This window comes from Penaeus monodon, chromosome 24, assembly GCF_015228065.2.
Source record: "Penaeus monodon isolate SGIC_2016 chromosome 24, NSTDA_Pmon_1, whole genome shotgun sequence".
In the NCBI taxonomy this organism is placed as follows: domain Eukaryota; kingdom Metazoa; phylum Arthropoda; class Malacostraca; order Decapoda; family Penaeidae; genus Penaeus; species Penaeus monodon.
This window is the reverse complement of record NC_051409.1, coordinates 10,616,521-10,616,975: the sequence shown is the minus strand read 5'-3', so window position 1 is coordinate 10,616,975 and position 455 is coordinate 10,616,521.

The following is a 455-nucleotide window of genomic DNA, read 5'->3' as shown; positions in this document are numbered from 1 at the left end:
ATCAATCGTATACTATCGCCCCCTGGTTTAATCTTGGGTAATTCATTTCAAGATGTCTGTTATGAAATGTAAACAAGAGGCAAAAAAAAAATATCGTCTGTAGAAATGAAAATTGTATAAAGGTATTGGTAAACAAATGCGTAATGCATAGATACGTAATATAAGCGCGTAAACTGTGTAGTCTGAAGTCGATTGCACTATGCACAACTTGCTAATGATGCCGGGACAACGTGCAATTATGTTTTTTTTTTTCTATTAAATGAATGGTCCGCTAAGCGAGATTGACTGCAAAATCGTTGGCTGGTCCGGCAAGCCATGAAAAAGCGCCGAGGCTTTGCTTGCACTTTGCCTTCGACTTCCTTCCAGTTAGCAAATCAGCCGAACAACGTCTGCGTGAGAATAAACGCTCAGTTAGTCAAAGCCTCTGACTTGTTCGTAATATGCATCCATGAGCG